The sequence below is a fragment of the Corapipo altera genome, unplaced genomic scaffold (genome assembly GCF_003945725.1).
Source record: "Corapipo altera isolate COAL_440 unplaced genomic scaffold, ASM394572v1 73, whole genome shotgun sequence".
Taxonomy (NCBI): domain Eukaryota; kingdom Metazoa; phylum Chordata; class Aves; order Passeriformes; family Pipridae; genus Corapipo; species Corapipo altera.
In genome coordinates, this window is record NW_020884957.1 from 1,389,748 (window position 1) to 1,410,365 (window position 20,618).

A 20,618-nucleotide genomic window follows, 5' to 3' on the forward strand; every position below is an offset into this window, starting at 1 on the left:
GGCGCGGGGAAGAGGCGCGTGCCCATTGTGGCCGGCGACAACGCGACTGTCCCCGGCGAGGCGGCGGGAGCGGCGGTGCCGCCGCGGCCACGCGTGCGCGTGGACGAGCCGGCGGGTTTTAAGCGTCGCTCTCGGCCGGGCGGCACAAGCCGAGGCTTGGGGGGGGGGGGGCTCGGCTGCCCCGCCGAGCTCTGCCCGCGCAGGGGCTACGGACCGGCCGCCAAACACGGCGAGGACCGCCGCTGCCGCCCCCGCGGTGCGCCCCAGTGTGTCTGTGTCATGAATATTCATCGAATGCCGCCCCCCGCTTTCCACAGGTCCCCCCTCTCCCCGTCGGCTCCCCGTTCTCCCGGCACCGAAGCACGCTACACCTCCCCTCGACCTTTTTTCTTGCCCCTCCCGACCCGCGCCGCCGTGCCGCCTCTCCCCCACGCACACGAGCGCCTCTCGAACCTCGCTCCCGCAGGGAGCTTTGCCCGCGCCTCAGCTGGGCGTGGCGGCTCACGCGGGGCTTGGGGGGGCGGGCGGACGCACACACATCCCCCTCCTTGGGACGCGCCCATCCTCCCGCCGCGCCGGGTGGGCGCTAAGCGGGGGGGATGCGGTGCTGAGGGGGGATGCAATGCGGGGAGGGGGATGCGGTGCGGGTCGGGGGGGATGCGGAAGCCCCCACCGTCCAGCCCGCGCCTTTGTCTGTGCCCGGCGCATGCGCGGAGGGGCGGTGGGGCTGGGGCCGGCGGCGGAACAAAGGCGCCGCGCTGCGCCGCGACCCCCAGGCGCCCCACACGCCCCTTGCCCCCTGCGAGCCCCGGGGGGGGGATCGTCGGAGTGACCCCCCAGCCTTCACCCCCGGCGCTGCGCCCGGCTTAGCTTTGACATCTGGTTCTGTGCCACACCCCCCCACACACACCCCCCCGGGCCATGCACACACCCCACTTCCCCCTTCACCTCGCCGAGACAAAATTCGGAATTTTGTAAGGGGAAAAGGCCGCTGGTGCTGCCCGCCCCTCCCCGCCCTCGGCGGGTTTCGGTCTGTGCCTGGCGAGCGGCTGCGGGTCCCTCCACAGCATCCACGCCCCGGGCTCCAACACCCACCCCCGCTCCTCGGAGCGGCCCTGAGGGGCGGCGCAGGAGATGGGGAGCAGGGGGTCCCTCTGCAGCAGCGCGGGTATCCCAGGTTCGCTCGTGGGTCCCTTTGGTCAAAGAGGCGAAGTGGGTGCAGCGTACGTGCCGCAGTCGGATGCCCTGTGGAGCAGCCACGCCGCAGGGACGTGCTCTCCGCCGGGTTCCGTCTGGGGGAGACACGCGTGCTCTGCGTGCTCGGGCGGCCTCCTCAAGCATCTCTCTCTGCCGAGGGGAAGCAATCTTTCAGCAGGAAATTTCAGATTGCTTGTGTGTGTGTGTTAGTGCGACATCTTGAAATCTCTTTTGTTCGAATTGTTGCATCTCGCTGCTGGCATCGGTGCTGGTTCCTCCTCCTCCCCTTTTCCTTCCTAGCTCTTGTCCAAAATTAGGATATATATTTCTCTTTAGGGGGAGCATGCATAAGCCTGTTGGAAATGGATAGTTTTGTAAGCTAATGACAGTTTCTGAAGAGAGACAGCTGGTGTGCTTATCAAGCTGAAGTTAAAACTAACAAAAGATTATTGCCAGTGGGCTCCTAAACAAGGGATGACAGTGGATTTTATTGCTTCCCCTCGAGGGTGATGAACATTCACTGGAAAACATACACCCCAAGGCTCCTCGGCATGGCTATCACTTGGTATTTCCAGTGTTTCCAATTAAGGTCTCTTCTGAAGAAGCCATCAGAGCCCTAAAATCTGTCAAAATGTCTCCTCTCTGCTTGCCAGATGCTTGCCAAGCACCACCTAGACTGGCAGCCAGGCTTCAAACTCAGGGGTTTTTCCCTGTGTGGCTGTTCCCCATTAAGCACGGGACCAGGGAGAATGGAGTGGAAGTGCCATGCTGAGGGAAGATGCAGCATCTGCTGCTACTGCTGCCTCCAGGGGAGATAGCTTATCCCACACAATCCTTTTGTATTCAGGGTGTTTCTGAGAACTTTGGGCAGACTCTCCATCTTTTAGGGGTGAGGGAAAAGGAAGACGCAAGGATACGACCAAATGTTTTTTTTCTTGCTGTCTATTCATTGTCTTGCACAACTTTGTAAGAGGCAGAAGCTTTGTTTCAAGATCTTCCTAGCTACTAGATTGTATGCAGTGAATATTTTCTTTTTGTCTGGCTGTTTTAGTTTCACCAGAGAGCACCAACTCTGGTCTGTGGACAGAATAAACCCAAAATGTTGGGAAATTCATGGCGGCTCTGTCTGTTCTTGCATGCTTTAGGAATGAAATAACTGATCGTGTAATACAAGAAAACTGTAAATAGCTGCCAAAAAGCAATCATGCAGCAGTTTTTTCTGTTGATATGAACCTCTGAGTATATCATATCCAGTTAAAATAAAATCAACATTAAAAGTTAAAACTGGTAAAATTACTGTTCAAGTTATTGCTGAAGCAATGATCAGGTGAAATTTCTGTTTCACTCCTCCTTCTATGCTTCTTTGCATTTGAAATGCATCACCCACTGAAACAATCTGATGATAAATGATTGATTTATTTCAGAAAGTGGCATACCTTTGGGGCATACTCTTTCCCTGAGATTATATAGAGTATGCAACCTCCATAATTTTGAAACCGTCTCTAGAATTGTCTCTAGTCCTTAAGTATTTGTGTGTTTTGATCTTTCAAAATTAAGTCTCTGGAATAAACTGTATTTTCCAAATGAAGCTTCTTCTGTTTGTGCTGTGTTCCACTGGTAGCTTTGCCTCATGCAGTGAACCATGAAGTCCTTCAGCAGAGCCTCCTGTGTACACGACAGCTTCTGTCAGAACAATGCTAAGTTCTTCCCTTGGGCAGGCATCCACTCATGGCCTGATGGGATGCATCAAGAGGCAGAAGCTGGTTGCAGGGCAGAAACAGGCCTTCCCATGAAATCTTGAGAGAGTTCTGTGAGGCTTCATTTTCAGATATTCAGCTACCATTGAGCTATTAGTTAGTTGGAAACGTGCCATGGAAAGCTGATTTTGCACTAATTTTGAAAGAAAAGAATTTCAGAATATTTCTTGCATTTTTTTCCCCCATCCATCTACATGATGAGGATTCCGCAGTTGTATGTACACATTTATGCACAAATCCCAGGTCTTGATTTAGGTGGGTAGGTATAAATCCATGGGTACACTGTAAATGTGATGGTTAAAATCTGAATTCTTCGAGTAAGAAAACTAGATGCTCTTCAAGTATAATGAAGAGTATAATAATCAACCAGTATTCAATGCTGTACCTTCATTCATACAAGGGTACTAAAGGCACGCCATTTTGAAGTACCCTACAGATGCATGGAAACAGATTTATAAGTAAAGAAAGATACGTAGGAGTGACTTGGTTGCTGTTTCTGTGTCAATCAGGAATGACAAGGATGAGGTAACAACTAGAGAAATCAGAGAAATTCCTGAAAGCATTAGAGACTTGAAAATAGAAACCATATGTAGCATAATTGGTATTTCATGCATTAGTAGAAAATGCTTTCAAGATTAAAAAAAGTACAGGGAGAAGAAGAGGGGAAACACTTTGTGCAGAATGGAAAGGACTTTAAAGTCTTCTTTACAACATCTTGTATCTCACAACTCTCTTCCTTAAACACATGATGCCACCTAAGCTTCTTACTTCAAGATAGAGAAATGTGGTTAGTATAAAAATATAGCTGTTGGCTATTTGATATGAAAATTCTTAAGTTTAAAATAGAAAGTGATTGATAGAAATGTGATTCCTTAAACATGAAAAATTCCTGACTTGCCGGAATCTGAAAATAAAGTCCTTTGACTTTCTTCAGAACACCAGTAAATGTAAAGAGATACTGATTTGTAACACATGTGGAATGGTCAGGTTTGCCTGGGAGCAAGATGTGTAGTAATTCCCTCTTAAGTACAGTTAATGGAATTTAACTCTGAGGAAACAGTTTTATTAATAAAAACCTTCTGTCTTGGAATAGAAGTCAGAGACTGATCTCTTTTGATGTGTTTGGTATTGTCTTCTGCAGAATAAAACTTAAGTAGGCTGCATAGTCGCCTGACTTGTTTAGTATAGACTGCCAAGTACCCCACCGGTGCTGTAGTGTTGGGAAAACCACATGCTTTTTAGTCACATGTTGCATAGTTTAGATTTTAGCCTGGTAAGTGGTGCCACATATGATTATGATCTGCTGATCCAGGGATTTTATTTTTTAACCTTTAGGAATCTTAATGTCTTTTCAAAAGATTTTATTTTACATACACTACCCTAGCAGTTGTTCAGAGCAGCATGACTTGTTGCTTAATGTAAACCATAGGGCTGGTGACAAGAGCTTCATTTTGATTAGAGACTTACTGTCCTTACAAAGGATACAACGCTGAATGTGTAATAAGACTGGGCCTTAGCCACCTACCTTTTGCTACTTATAAGAGCATGTTAATGGATGATGTCATGATGGTGGTTGTAGTCTACCGATGCATTGGCATGAAGAGGATGTGAATACAATATTGAAGTATCACCTTTTACTCCAGGCAAAAGCCTAGTAAATATAATAACAAAGATTTCCAAGGATTAATTTTAATGGCAGAAATCTATGCCATCGTTACCTTACATTGCTAACAGAAGCCAACTCTGTACGAGCAGTAAAATCAGGGGGCTGCTGACTGTTTCCTGTTTCAGTAGTTTTTAAATGCTCAGTGGGATGTAGAGCATAACCCCTGTAGAAGGATAGAGCCTGGTTATAATTTGTGAAATTATTTTCTGCTATTACTGTTTTCCTTATGTGAATGGTTAGTGAAGGAGGGGCTCATATTCAAAATTACATCTTGACCTTATTAACTATTTTAGGATGAAGTAGAAGATGGTGACATATCAGGATGCTGTAGATGTGCGTCCACTAGACAAATTTAAGGTGATTGCTGAACTATGGAGAAGAAATTAAGCAAAGTTAGACAAAATAAAGAATGGATCAACAATACTAGAAATGATGCAAGTCTCTCATCTAACTACCTTAGAAAAACACATGCAAGAGAAGCTCAAATCAGGATGTAGAAAACCGTGAAAACCCATTACAAACATGTAGTCAACATGTTTGGAAGAGTAACACCGTGAGAAACGCTTCGGTACTTCCATTTGCCTGAGATAGACCAGAGGCTGATGTTGCCGTGGGATTTAGGTACTGAAAAAATCTCCGGAGCAGTTAATTAGGGGTGAGATAAGAAAGGGTTTTATTTGCCAAGGCTAAGATGTTACCAGACGCGCGCGAGTCCCTGTGCCCGAGAGGTTACATTTTATAACATCATCCATCCAATCCCAGATGTATCCACCCTGTGGCCTTTCCTCTGGACCGCCCCGGGGTCCACCCCCTGAAAATGAGTCTGGGGTGCATTTCGGGACCCTCCATTCATCCCATCTTCATCATCATCAGAGCACAAAGGGTACATAGTTATCTAATTCTTGACTTCATTCTGTGGTTTAGGCCCAGATATGCTGTTCTGTCAACTGTCTAGGCCTAACCTTGACAAAAGACTAAACATTTCTATTGGATTCAGGAGTAGGGTTGATATGGGGAGCATAGAATGGGGTAAGAGGGTTAAGGAATGTGTAAACAAGGGTGCTACAGGGAAAAGGGAAAGGAACAAGGGCAAAGAAGAGAGGGTTTCTACTTTCACTGCTTATAAAACTTACAAGTCTTACAAATATTAAAAGAAATAAAAAAAACATTAGGGGCTTAAGGCATCACTGAGAATTGCTACGCTGGTTTCTTGTAATCATCTTCCCTCAAGGCAATGAAGCATGTCATTACAGGAGAAAGAAAACAAAAACAAAAACAGGCTAGAGGTGGTATAAAACCAGGAGTTGAGAAAAGGATAGGGAGAAACCCGTCACCACTAGATGAGATATTCAGATTATTTCGATATTTCCCATTCATGTGCAAAGTTTCCTATATGCAAAATTGCTGTATTTTGGCCAGTGATGGTAAGTACATGATTGAATTCTGCTACTAATTGTGCCGAGCTGGTGGGAGGAGGCAAATTCAATGAGATCTGAGGTGCTAAAAACAGCTCTTCTGGGTTTCTTGCTGTCACCTGAAAAAGTGAGGCAAATGGGGAAGATGTGCTGGCTGCTCTAACCAACAGGTTTCCTAGCGAGATGTATTGAGGTTGTGGGGCTTGTTTTCCTTCAGCAGCATCGCTCAACCCTGTGTGTAAACTCTGCACCAGAGAATGTACACTCTGCACTGGGAATAGCTGCTGTCACTGAAGAAAGGGTGAAAGGTGGCTGTTGTCTATTGCTTTCCTTTTCAGATCTACAGGCCCTGTGAAGCAAGGGAGACAGCAACTCTCCAGGGCACAAAACTCAAAATCCAGCGAGATTTTTCAGGCTCTTCCGTCCCTCACTTTGAGAGATAGGAGAAGGTACCGTTGGTTTGCAACTTTGTTTCGCTTGGAGCTTTCACTATGAACACATGAGGCCTCCGTAGGATACTTGAGTGCTTAGGATAGTTCCCAAGCCTATAATTCAAATGCCTAAATTAGCCAACCAAAGCAAATGTGGAAATATGGAAAATCTTTCCTTCTTTGCAGTCCACATGTGCTCTATGTAGCTCCAGCAGTTGTAGCTAAGAACTTCCTGATAGCTCTAGAAAGCTGCATGTAGGATGTGAGAGTTCAAGGAGAGTGACAAGTTGTCCTTGGCATTTTTTTATGACAAATCTGGTACTACTTGCAGGAAAAAATTTTGGTAAGAGAGATTTATCCATTCTTTGTTCCTATATTCTCATTTCCTGCCCTTAAGGATCTCCGCCTTGAAGAAAACTATCCTGCAGTGAAGACGTATCAGCAGAAACCTTTTAAGCCTCTTGCAGCCATCTGATGTTCCACCAGTATTTTGCATCTTAATGATTTACTCAGTTCTAGTTTCCCTAGGTGATATTTAGAGAAACATTCAGCTTTCGGCATAGTGGCCCATGCTTTACATCCAGTTGCCTTGAACTGATGACATTACCTTAATGAATAATAGTTTTAGAGCCATGCTAAATAAGAGCTGTCATGTGAACTGAAATATGATAGCTCACCGGAGTGCACTGTTTTCCTGTCTATGTAATAGTGTGTAAAAGCTTCAACAGAGCTCAAGAAAACTAATGATGCAGTATTTTTTTATAAGAACTAGAATAATTATTAGGTCACTGAAAGTTCAGCTGTCATTCTCTTCTGTGGATGAATCAGTGACTGACAGATTCAGAAGAAATTATTGATGCTTCTAGCAGAAGGAATGTGGCACTCCTTATGGTGTCTAATTCCTGGCTGAACAATACACTGTATTGACAATCCACTACCACGCGATGTATTGAAAGTGGCCTTCAGTGCTCAGGTACCTTCTGTTACCAAGGGTTCAAATTATACAGCAAATCACCTACAGGTGTTTTTGCAAAAATCTCTTGGAACAACACTGTCACCAAGGCATTATGGAGAAGAGCAAACATAGCAGTCAACAAATGACAAACTTAGTGGATCCGCCTTGCTTGAAGCAGGGTAAATATTGTGTCTGCCATCTCTGTTCTAACTTGAAGTTGATATATGGAGGATGGTGTTGAGGGAAACAAGCGGGCTTTGCATGCTCTCCTGCAGCCACTGACCCTGTGAGGAAAGAGACTGAACATCTGAGTGCCTCACCATCTAAAACACAGAGGTGACAGGGAGTGAAGGAAGTTCTGCACTGACAGATTTGTGGTTCAGAAAAAAAGTCTGTCCAGGAGTTTGCTGTGAAACAATGACAATAAATTTACAGACCGAGAATAGAAATATTTATATCAGCAGCTTTTATTTCCTTTCTACTTAAAAAACAAGTTCTTTGGCAGATTTTCTCCTTGTTAAACAAGCAATTTTAGATGCTTCTGTATATTAGAAACTGTATTTTACTCTGTTTGGATATACTATATTTTCCCTGTCCATATTTGTAAATGTGTCACAGTAAAAAAAGGCTTGGTGTCTTCAAGCTAATATTTACTAACTTTTCATCTAGCTTTGGCTCTGTACCCTTCCTTACCACATTCCTGTAGATAATTTATCTGTATTTCAATTAAATTATCGTAGTGGTTATATTGTCACTTCCCTTGCTTACCCTTTCTAGAAGTCCATATTTTCAGCCATGAACTAACTCAACCTATTTCAGAGAACACCTTGATAATCAGTGACAGTAACATGCAATGTGTGCATTAGCAGATGTGCAGAACACGGTACGATCTATGTCCTAAGCTTAAGTGTGTTCTGTCATTCATGTATAATGAGTGGAGGCATGAGAACAGAATGACTTATTGTAAAACTTTAATTGTAAGCTTTATAACTAGTGCTACTAGATCCCAACTGTTTGCATGCATATGGCTCCCAAATCTAGATGTTCACTAGTGAGATCATATCAACATGAGAACTTGGTCTTAAACAAAGTTTCATGCAAATCCTGTAACAATATGGAAAACTTGGAGCTCTGCCAGCTGAAAGCATTTAACGCTTTTAAACTTCTTATCACTTGAAGAAATATTAATGTGATTTCTTCTGTTGACTGAAAGGGAAGAGAATTCTTTCCTTCTTACACCTTCTAGTTTTAAGGAAAAGTGACTCTTGACTAAATTAGAAAGAAAAAACCAACAAACCCAAACCTGTCTGTGACAGGTTGCATTGTCAGTCTTATTTTCAAGAAGAATTAGGTTTTGATTCCTGTAGAAAATTAAATAAAGTGCTGCAAGATCATAATTAAACTACATTAGTGAGTTGAAAAACCTTCCAAAACAGAGTTTTAGAGGAAACATTTGCTATTGTAATAGACAAAGCTTGTCTGTCAAGCTGTGGCTGTGCTGGGCTGCATATTGCATAAAGGCCAGTAGCTGTCACAGTCATACTGGCCTGAGTTTCTTTCATAGAGAAAACCTTCTTTGGATCCACTTCTAATTGCTTGAGATTTTAATTGTGTCTAAATAAAGCATAACATCTATAAATGATGGAGACAACAACATGATTGCTGTGCACATTCAGTATGAGTGCCATCAAGATGAGGGCCTTGTTCAGGCCAAGTGAGTTCATGATGGCACATATATATACACCTTTTTTTCCTGAAGTACAAGTTTGTAGCTACAGAGTGAAGATACAAAATAACCTTTGGTCACTGTGGAGGGTCCCCAGGTAGGGGGCCAGGGAACTGAAGAGGACTGATTTAGATCATCTGCTGTACATTGTGTTCCCAAAGAAGATCAAAAAACTCAAAGGATATTATTTTCATTAGAATTGCAGCTAGTCATCTTAGTTAATTAACTCCTTACATAGAGAAAACTTACAGTGTTGATAGAACCAAAATAATAGATAGATATAAGGTTTATTCACAGCCTGATCTCTGCCCATGAATACTTTCAAGTTTCGAATACTAGTGCTTGTTTTGAGTACGCTGAGGTTTTGTGCATTGGAACGAAAAACCACAGTCCTCCCTGGTCCTTAACTTCCTTTCCAACACCTTTGGAGTTTGACTGTGGGTCTGCTACCTTCTTCTCAGCATTTTACAGGGTTTTTTTTCTGAGCTACATGTTCCTGGCTTGAATCTCTTGCCTGTCTCACCCTACTGTCTCTGGAAACCTCACTTTTGAGCAGACATAGGTATTCTACCAGGGAAGGAGCTCCTCTGGTCTTCTTAAAAGTAACAAATAAAATGAGACTGTCTGTGGGATCCTTCTGGACAGTCTTGCAAAGGCAGTAGCTTTGGTGGGTCTGCATCCCTGGTCTGAAGAGGCAGTCATCAGCTGCTGCACAAATGATGTTCATTGACTCCCTACTCTGGAAAGGAGACCAAATAGCAAACTTAATTATTACAAATGCCCTGATTTATCTTAATTAATCTAGCCGTAAGATCCTGGTTCCCTGATCTAATTAGCTAGGGAGATAGTTAAATATAACTTCATGTATCTAGGCGCATTTAGCTATTTATGGTTAAATCTGCTCATGGTTCCTAAGAGACTATATACTACAAAGTTACAGAGTCACAGTTGGGAATACTTTCCAGCTGCCCTTCATCTGAAGTAAAAAAATACCGAGAGTTCATCTTAATTAACATGGTAGAATATTTTTTTATGTTAGTAATATACCTCGCAACTTACAATCCCATTAAAGCCTTTCATGGAAACAAGGAGTCATCTTTCTGTGTTCTGTCTCTAAGGACTAACAAGAACCTGTGTTGTACACAAGAAAATAGATTTCCACTGTTCAGGTAGATAAACATAACTTTAGACTGTACAAGGAAAATATTTGCCCTTTGCTCTGTAACAAATGAAAGATGGCAAGAAAACTGAATTAAAATAATTTGAATAATTTATAATGAATAAAACATAGTAAAAATTCCTTGTCTGTGCAATCATTTCTAATGATGCAGTATGTGGTAGTCATAGGGAATATGTGATCAGAATTACCATAAAGAAGACTTTGTTGGCAAGAAAGGGGAAACAAAGATAACAGAGGTCCATTCCCTAGTTGTGTTAACTGTTTGGAACCAGTATAGAACAAATTGTCTTTTAAATGTCCTAAAATGGACATCTAAGAACTTCCTTTCATATACCATGCATTGAACATTTAAAGATATTACTTGCATGGGTCATACGCCACATAAAAGAGAGATACTGTTCAAGTGGATGCACATGTAAACAATAAGAGTGATCAAACAAAACTTATGAAGGGGAAAAATTGGGGGTTTTTTGTGCAGTGTAAAGAAGAGAACGATTATTTTTAGAAAAGGTAAGAAATAACCACTGAGAGATCACTTAAATGTAACTTGTTCTGCCTTGGGGCAAGAAGAGGAAATATTTAGACTTCTCTTGAGGTGTCTTCCAGCCCTGTGGTTTGTGTGATCAGGCAGATGGGGAACCTTTGGAGCGAGGTAGTTCTTGATTGCAGAGAAATAAGTTCAGTTGAAAAAAAATCCTTCCCAAGTGTGCTAATTTACTGGCAATGTGTCTGAGCTCTGTTAAAGTAGAGATCCAAAGATAAACCTTCTGCTAAGATCTTTAAGGACATGGTATATGCTAGAAAAAAATAGACAAATAAGGATTTTCTAGAGCTGGCAAGAAGATATTTAATTTATTGGTGCTGAACAGAATAGGTTGTTAAATGGAAATTTCTCATAGGACTTCTGACATCAGTTCTGAAATGGGCTGTAAGTTTGAGGCTATATTTCAAATTGAGGCTGATGTGCAAGAAGGGGAGTAAAGCTTAGAAAAATTTGAGGCTTTCTGGTTCCAAAGTTTTATTTCAAGACAGTGATAAGAAGTCATGTGTGTATGTTTGAAAATTTTACTCTGTAAGTCCAGGGTGAAATTCTGTGGCTGCATCTGAGGACGGTTTTGTACTTCTGATTGATGTGATGCTAGGACATCTTTTGTTACTTAATCTGTAGGCAGCAGAAACATTTGCTGGGTTGTTCCACAGATGAGTGGAGAATCTGACTGAGTAACAAAGGCTATACACATCTTTTCAACACATGGTTGCTGAAACTTACTGACACAATAACAATAGCTTAGAAAGTGATATAAATTAGGCTTATTTTTAAAGAAATGCTTGGTGTATTCATAAATGGTTTTGAATAGACTTAATGTCTTAGCTGAACAATATCTTTGTGCATTCTATCTATTGTGAGCAGGTGGGCAGCTCCTGTTGAAGTTCCTGGTTCAGTACCTGGGGCTATCCATGTTGTGTCTACTTTGGACTGTGTGATTGAAATCAATCAATCTTTTTCTACCTGAGGGCAACCTGAGATGTATTTAGTTTCTATATGTGCTTACTGTAAATAGTATTGTGCTTTCAAGAAGCATTTGTAGATTTCGTACATGTGTTTCTGTCTAATGTACCAGATTCTTGGCTAGTTGCCCATATCTTGGTATTATTAGAGATGAGGGAATGCTCACCTTCATTTAACTGCTAATCGTTAGATTATTCAGCAACGTATGGATATCAAGCCATGCACAGCAGTGTGTTGGCATTTTTCAAAGTGAACCTTTCAATGAGTGAGGCATATTTAGGAGCAGAACTAGAGTGGTGGGCTTGATTCCAGTTTAATTCATGTTGTTGGTCAGTGACTATCTGCTTTGAATCTAATTGAGTTTCACTAATAAAGTCAGAGCTGTCAGCCACTAGAATTTCACTGTAATTTGGATGGTTGGATGGGCAGCACTGATTGGGATTGATGCTCATATATATATATATATACATATATATACATATATATACATATATATACATACATATATATATTTAAAACACTGCTTGTGTTTGCAATCATAATACAAAAGCATTTACCAAAACATTAAATCCCAGTGTTATTCATCTGTTTGCTTTTCTTTCTGTCTTTCTATGGATTCCTTTGAGAAACCAGAGGTAGAATAATTTGGATAGTGTCAATGTTGAAGGTAAGTTTTCTACTGCCTGAAGAGAAAGAAATATCTTTTTAATTTGTAGAAGGTAGGTATGTGCAGTAGTGCAGTTTTCATGTTGAAAAGATAGGTTATAAAATATGCCTTAGGTTAGGATTATTTTGATCAGAGACAAAATCCCTGGCATTAGATCTTATTAATATTAATAAGCTCATATAAATGGGGAGAAAGAACTGCAGAATGGAATGGGGTTTTATCCAGTTCGTAGACCTCTACACGAGAAACGGCAGAGCTAGAAATTACAGCAGCGAGAAAGGGATTGTGCCCTACATATACTAGGTTATGCAAGCACATACTACTATGCAGTAGCATATACTAGGATAGGTAGGGAGTGTCTAATAGTGCATACACAGGCAGTGCCCTCTTCTCTGTTGTAGATCTCTGTGTGGGACCTATTGAATGAGGGTGGTGTGTTAGGGTGGTTGTGGGGGATTTCACTGCTTGTCCTGGGTTTGAGACAACATCCTGCATGAGAGCTACCTTCAGCTGTGTTTTGGTGGTTAATCTGGTTTTGGTAAAAACTGTTCACAGGTAATCCAACCAAGCCTGTTTCATCAGCTGCCTTATGAAGCTCTGCAGTGCAAGCGACAGATAGGCAAGATGAAGTGCTAAAAATGACCACATTGCAACGTCATTCACAGGTTGATATATCCTAGAAAATAGTTTTCGTCTCTAAGTATTATGTGCCTGCTGATGTCTAAACTCAGAGCTGGTCTGATTTGTCATAGAGAAATACCTGGCAGGTATAAACCAGATATGGCTGGCATAATTAGTCTGCTTATACAGAAACCTTTTCTACTAAACAGAGAGATGAAGGAAAATAAACATGAACTTTAAAATCAACACTGAAGTTCATATTTCAGGATTTGAGTATGCTTTTGAGACTGCTATTTACAAAATCCTCTCCTATGAGGACATGCTGAGAGAGTTGGGGTTGTTTGAGCCAGAGAAAAGGCTCCAGGGAGACCTCAGACCAGCCTTCCAGTACCTGAAGAGGCCTACAGGAAAGCAGGAGAGGGGCTTTTTACAAGGGGATGTAGGGATAAGACAAGGGGAATGACTTTAAACTGAAAAAAGGTAGACTTAGATTAGCTATTAGGAAAAAAATCTTTACTGTGAGGGTGGTGAGACACTGGAATAGGTCTCCTGGACAAATTGTGGATGTCCCATCCCTGGAAGTGTTCAAGGCTGGGTTGTGTGGGACTTTGAGCAACTTTGAGCGGAAGGTGTCCCTGCACATGACAAGGGGTTTGGAACTAGATGATCTTTAAATTCTCTTCTAACTCACACCATTCTATGATAGCAAAAACATTTTCATTTTCTGCCGTAAGGTAACTAGCCACTTAATAAAGACTACAATTTACAAAAGTTTTGAGGTTTAAGACCTAAGCACACAATATTATACAAGGTCTATGGACTAATGAGTATTAATTAAAGAAAGACATCTATAATATAGACAGTCAGGATTCAAATCTTTGCTCCTGCTGATTCCAGCTGGGGTATTAGTCTTGTCTCCTATAAAACAAATGAGCACCATATTCAGCAGACTATGGCTTTGTTTTGGTTGGATCAGACTCAGCCTCTACCGATAGAGCTGGCTACCCTGTGCTATATAAACTACCAACTGCCAAGAGAATGTCTCCACTTCAAGCCCTGACCGAGGTGTTGAAAGCTGAGGTTCAGGTCTGAACTGGGTAGGGAAGAATTAAAAAATGCTCTTTTATAGAAAAGTGACTCTCTTTAAACAAAGGGTGGCTAATTTTTTGCCTGTCTGACTGTACCAGCTTGTGTAAAAATACCATAGATACCAGTCTTTAGGGAGACTGTACAGATTTTTACCATGTAGTTTTAGTATAAAGCCAATGTCTTTGTTTGAATTAATAAGGGAAATGTGTACTCCTTCTGCCATTTTGCAGTATTTTGTTTGTAGGAGTTTCCAGGAAGATGTTCAAGTCCCCAGCTGCCAATTAAGTGCTTGGCATTAACCACAGAGCAGGTCCCACTACTTTACATTAGAGGCAAATTGCATGGTGTGAAAATTTAAAATTTATATTGCAGAGTGATGGATTTCTTCCTTATTTATAACACCATCTATGGTGTTAGATACTTCCGCTTCAGGGGTTAAGGTGTGACAGCTGAACTGAATCACCAGCTCCACAGGGTGGGCTGGCTGCATGCTCTCCCCTGTTTGCTTTGTTGTTTTCTGACTGGGCTCCTTTTCTCCCAGCTCAGTGAGCTGAATCGCCTCACCCAGGGCTCAGCTATCAGCCAGGCCAGCTGCAAGGGAAGAGAAGCCCGCAGTAGACCCATCCCACTTGAAACAGCAAGCTATTTAGTTTGGCTGAGCTGTATCACCTAAATACACATTCATTTCAAGATTTTAAAGATTTTTAATGCTATTCCTCTATGCATGTTTTTCATCTAAACTGACATTTTTAAGATGATCCATCTTACGACTAGAACGTGGAAACATCACATTATGAAATTTAATAAATAATTTCACAAATTTTTGCAGATTAAACTCAGTTGTGAAATCTTCCAATAAAAAGCTTTTACTTTAAAACATAGTAATTGCATTACTTCAGACCCAAAGAGCTAAATATGCCCAAAGACCACTGTATGGCTAGCAAGGGAGTTCCAGTGTGGGAAATCAGAACAGAGTTAACTCAGGCTGTGATCTTTGATGACCATCTACATCTCTTACATCGACATCTATTTTGTGTAAATGAAGACTGATTCAAATCTTAAGCTTCCTTTTTTCTTCTTTTTTTGGTTTTATAAAGTTCGATCCCTATACGGGCCGTTCATTTAAGAGTTGGACTCGATGATCTTTGTGGGTCCCTTCCAATCCAGAATATCCTGTGAAATTTCTGTAATGGAGCAGATCACAGGTGCTGTATATGAATATGAATTTTCTGTTTCCCATTAAAGCAAGCAATAACCCTTATGGTTTATCATGCAATCCTTTTGTTTACATCTGAGTGAAGATTGATGTGTAAAGCTCAGGTGTGAGTAAACTGATATGATGAGTAGAGGGATGCTTCTGACCATCCGACACTTTTGTGCCTTAGCTGGGAGCCAGACCTTTCAAGGGATATTGTGATCCTAGCACTGCAACAGAGTTGGAGAAGACTGACTAAATTCTTATTTTATGTTGCCTTTTGATTCATATGATAAGAATAGTGAGTAGGTTGTCATTATAAAATTATTATGTTGCGCTGGAAGCTTGGGTTCATACTTTCAAGTGTTTCTTAACGTTCATTTAATTCTGTCTGGAGGGAGTTGGGGGGATTTCCATCAGTTTTAATCAAGGGGCCTACATTTTAATTCCTAATATGTATTTATGATCTCTTAAAAGAATTTTTTTTCATTAGTATGAGAGTTACTCATAGTTTACTTCAAAGGATAAGGGTATTTTAGCTTGACTGTTTCACCTGTAGTTCTTGATTCCCACTACAAAACAGATCGTTGAGACTACAGGTTGCATTCCTTGATAGAATTAGATTGGTAAAGCAGCAATCAAAACATGTTGCACAAACCAAATTGCTACACCGATGCTGGTTTAAGAAATCCTTTTTATTGTAAACAGGAACTCCGCACTTTTTCAGAAATGTCTTACCCTGTGGATAGCTGCTCAGCATAATTTATGATTTCTCACTTAGCATGCTTATGAAATGACTATAAAACTGAGCTTCATTTTGTACAGGGCTTTTGTATTTATGTCTGCTGTGTCAGCCATTTGGCTGCAGAAAAATGGTACCACTACCTCAAGGGAGAGTAAGTTAGCACTGTTAGCCAAAAATGAGACAGTTTGTCAGGACAGTAAGGTAAGTGAACTATTCTTCTGTAAAGCTTGTTTTATGAGATGAGCCCAGCAATCATACTGTCTTTTCATACAGTAACTCATTTGGTACTTCCTGCCTACTGAAACTCCCAGAGAAGTCTTTTCTGCCATGTCCTGAGGCAATGTAGTAAAAAGAAAGGCCTATTGATGGGATTTTTGAGAAACCAACTGCAAGTAAATGTGTTTTCTGATTTTATCTGGAGAACAGTTGGACTGGTCCTAATCCATCAGATCTACAGCTTTCTGCTTGTTTATACTGCAGTCATAAAAGTGGGAATCTGTCTGGAGTACATTTGGTAGCTTTAGAGGTGCAGGAGTTACCTCTTTTCACAGCAGCACCATAGCCACATTCATGAGGAAGCTCTGTGGGAACTAATTTTATCTTTCTGAGAATTTTAACCACCTCCTGTAGAATTTCGCATGTATTTTGCCCTACTGCTTCCACTAGTGTGGACACCAGTATGTTATACTGCTCTGTGCTCCATATTTCCACCTTCCAACTGAATGTTTCAGTACTAGTTACACTATAGTTTTGCCTGAAGTAAGTATCCTTGTTCCATTTTTTTCAATTGAATTAAATTGAAAAAAATAATATTTAAAAAAATCTGTGGTAAATATATCAGTTTTATCTTTCATTTTAAGCTTTTTTTTTTTTTTGCATACACAGCTTTTCAGAAATGCATGTAAAATCTAACAGTCCTTCTAAACTTCAACCTTAAAAGCTGAATAATTATAGAATGGCAACATGAAAGATGACAGTAACGATGGAGATTCTGCTGCTTTACATTTGCACAATTTTAAAAATGAATGGCACTCTAGAGAATGAATCCATCCTGCAAGTGTTAATGGGTCCAGTATCATTCCTTCAGCACAGATACTCAGCATAAATGCAGTTTATAGCAAACCAGTGTTCCTTTTGTTAAAGGGAAAAGGACACTGACCCCTGTTTTCTAGTGTTTTTACTTCTGTAAAACAAACTCACATTGAATGAAGGAATGAAGCATGTAGAAAATGTGATGCAACTTATATTCGGATGAGTATATGGTTAGCATATCATCCCTGATAGAAATGCTAAAAACCATCAAGGAGAAAAGGCTGAAAAAATGACTCTGTGATTTGGAGTGAAGTTGTGATCTCATAAAGCTCTCTGGCTTGACCACCACTGGGTGATGCCATGTGCCTTCTTGGTGGCGAAGCTTCCCAGTATGGGAGGTGTGAGGAGCTGTACCTGAGAGCTTACCCACCGGTCCTGCTGGGCAAGCTGCATGACTGTGCTGCTGGATCAAAAACTGTTTCCTTCTCCTTCTGCCTGTGAATTTTATGGCACCTTTACGCTGCTGGTGCTGCTGGGATGGCTCTGTAATGCATTAATAGTTTTGATTTAGCTCAAGGTATATGCTAGAGTTGCATAGCAGCACAGAGCTCAGCAGTCTGCAGAAACTGTGCAAGCAACACTGTGAATGCACAAAAAGTTAGCCCACACTGTGCTTTGGGGTAGCCACATGACTACCAGTACCTGGTGGAGCTGGTGCTAAAGCCAGGCAGCATGCATCAGCGCTGCTGGTGGTCTTGTACGAACCTGTGCCTGATGAGTGGTTGGAACACTCCAGCTTCTCACCTGTATTAGCATGTCATTGAAAATCTGTTTGTTAAAAAGACTCCAATGATTATAAAAGCTGCTGCCTCTGAGAGGAAAAAAGGTGACTCCTTGAGAAGAACTTCTTGAGACAAGGAAAAAATTATATTAATTTTGAGCTGAAACTCAAGTGCTAATAATACCTAATCATTGCAGAAATCTAATCTGAATATTAACAGCCCCCTCTACTCTTTTACAAGGACAAACATTTCTTTCTGAATCTCAACAAAGCAAGCTTCTAATGTGGGTCAAATGGAAATCCTGTTTATTAAAAAGCTGCTAAAGACAACTAGATTTTTAATTTCAATGGAAGATGTTCTCTGTGACCCTTAAAGGCATGCCAGTGGACTCTTCCAGCACATGCCTCAGTAAACAACAAATGAATCACTGAGGTGCTCTAACAAGGATTGATGTGTCCACCCAATTAGAGGGATATAAAGAGCCGTCCCTTGAAATTCTGGGTTCATTTGGGTTGCTCTGCTATTTCCGCAGTCTAGCGCTGAAGCATTGCTTCAGGGGTATTGTTGGCCTCAACAACTGGCTTGTGTGCGTTGTCCTAGCTAACAAGTACAATTTTTGTACAAATATTTCTCCTATGAAGTACTCAAGCAGTGAAATAAAAAAATAATGCAGAATGTCAAAGACAAATCAGTCACTAGTGCCTGTTTCAGCTAAGAGCAAGATCTCCAAATTTAGCACTGCTATAAACATGATTGATAAGACTTGTTAAACACCTGTTTTCAGGGCTTGAAATTTGTTAATTTTTTCATGAGCTTAATTTTCTCATGCCTAAAATATGTGCAGTTTTGGGAGGTGAGAATGTGCAATGCATGTTGTATGGTATGAGTAATGCAACTGGTCAGATGGAGCAATGCATGGAAAATTCATTAAGTATTTTGAGGCTGTTTCCTCTTTCTCTTGGAACAATGTTTCTATTTTCTATTTCAACTGTACAAGTAACTTGCACTGCTTCAGAAATAATTTCCTCACATCATCTTAAAAGAAAATTAAAATTAGATCATTTTTTCGCTCTACAGAATATTTCTATTCTCAGACAAATAGCTCCATTGTTTGCACAGAACAACACATAAAGTAAACTAGACAAGGACATCAGGCAAATCAAGAATAAAGCTGAGATCAGAGTATGTTTTGTTTTTCAATCAGTTGTTGGAGCACTTCAAGACCGCACAGGGTATCTTGCATGTACTATTTAAGGGTTCCCTCTGACAAAGGTAGTTTTTTTTAAGGTAGTTAGATATTGGCACCTGAAATTCCATTTCCTAGACCACAAGTGAAACCCAGATTTTTTTGTCCAATTGCTTGGGCTAAGAAATAAATCATTACAAAACATATCATTAAGATATTCAACTAACTGTTATAGAGGATGCTTTAACTCCTCCCTTTTTGTTGCTTACTTTTAACCCTTCAGTGTGACCTGGGCCTTAGTAACTTAGCTGTAGTTAGCAGCTACTTGAATTCAGTTACAGGTATATGCCTGGATTAGATGGTGTTTTGAAGCCTTAGTTCATCATCTATGAAGGTCCTTACACCAAAGGCCCAGCAGTACTCTCAAACACATAATTATTACATATAATAAGATTTTGCTCTGTTTCGTAGGTTTTAAAAAAATTGAAAATATAATGAAAACCTAGTAGCTTAAGAAACAAACTTAAATTCCTAAATGAAAAGCCTTGACATCTACCACTGGTGAAGAACGCCAAGCTCCTCAGTGCTCCTAATTATCCACTGAAGATAATTAGCTAACTGTCCTTGGACAAATGGTTACCCTAACTCAGATATGACAGTAATGAAAATTATCTGAGGATTTCTTTGAAGCAAAGATGAGAAATGTGAGCTAGAAACAGATTTTGTAAGGTATTGCCTTTCCTCTTTGTATGTCCAGAACCCTAAATATCAGATGTTCAGTGAAGCTGAGCATGATATTTCAAAAAGTTGTAGATAATGAAAATTGATTTAAGCCAAGTTTACTGGAGCCAGTACCTTCAAATTCAGGTTTGTGCTGTCTTTCAAGTCAGGAACCTTCCTAGTGTTTTACCACTTCCTGATTTTTCATACGCAACAAGACTTTATTTTATTAATAGATTGGCTGTGTTAGGAATTATTTGATCTATTGTTTCCACTATTTATGTAATCAAGTCACTGACCCATGGTGGAAATTCAGTAGCAGGCAGTTGTGATACAGAGTGTGTGTGCCTTATGTCACTGGCCTTCGTGTCCATAAACTTAAAAGCTGCTGCTCGGCCATTCCTCTGCTTGCCAAATCTGTCTGTTTGCCAAGTCCTTGAGGACATAAAAGAATTGACATGTTTTCTTATAATTGAGACTTTTTTTTTTTTTTTTGAGTGTGTGTGTGAGGCTTTTCCATTACAGCGGAAAAGAAGAAAAAAAGCAGCACAGTGAAAATATTCTGGAATTACTTCAAAAAATATTCCACTACAGTAGTGAGTGAGACCTCTGTATTTAAAGTAATCTTAGTAGAGTTTAGTAGTGAGTGGAAAAACAGATGAACCACGTGCTTATACTTGATCCATTGCTGTCTGCCAATATGTGTGTTTTTTGCAATACCAGAGATTGTTTCACCTCTGTTCC

General features: G+C 40.9%; 1 protein-coding gene across 1 annotated transcript in view; it reads left to right on the forward strand.

Moving 5' to 3' along the window:
• Positions 1 to 20,618, forward strand: part of BASP1 (brain abundant membrane attached signal protein 1) — a 52,577-nt gene that overhangs the window by 784 nt on the left and 31,175 nt on the right. The window lies entirely within an intron of this gene.